We start from the raw sequence: 414 nt of genomic DNA, 5'->3' as shown, positions 1-414 counted from the left end.
GATGAATGTTATGAGTCAGATTACCCTCATTATCATTCTCACTTATGAACGTGCGTGATTGACAACCATTTACGTTCTACATGCAACAGAGCTTGTATGTGTATCTCTTAGATTCCCCAACAGAATCTTTGTGGTATAAGCTAGATAGATGGCGGCATTTATGAGGATCTGGAAAGTCTCACCTTGTCTGTGGTATTCCGAGTAGGATTCCTTTAATGAATGACTGTGACGTGCTTCAAACTTGTAACCTGCTGGGCGTTAGTGACAGACGCAAAAGAATCAAGGGATTCTATTCCAGTAGGAGCGGGAACCAACCGGTGATTAGCCGTACTGTGACAGAGTGCGTGAGCATTAGTTTTCACTGCGAGGATGGGATGTAGCCATCAGCCATGGGTGATGCCTCCAGACGATTAG

The sequence above is a fragment of the Arachis duranensis genome, chromosome 4, assembly GCF_000817695.3.
Source record: "Arachis duranensis cultivar V14167 chromosome 4, aradu.V14167.gnm2.J7QH, whole genome shotgun sequence".
In the NCBI taxonomy this organism is placed as follows: Eukaryota; Viridiplantae; Streptophyta; class Magnoliopsida; order Fabales; family Fabaceae; genus Arachis; species Arachis duranensis.
The sequence above is the reverse complement of the archived record's forward strand: the minus strand, read 5'-3'. Positions refer to the sequence as shown.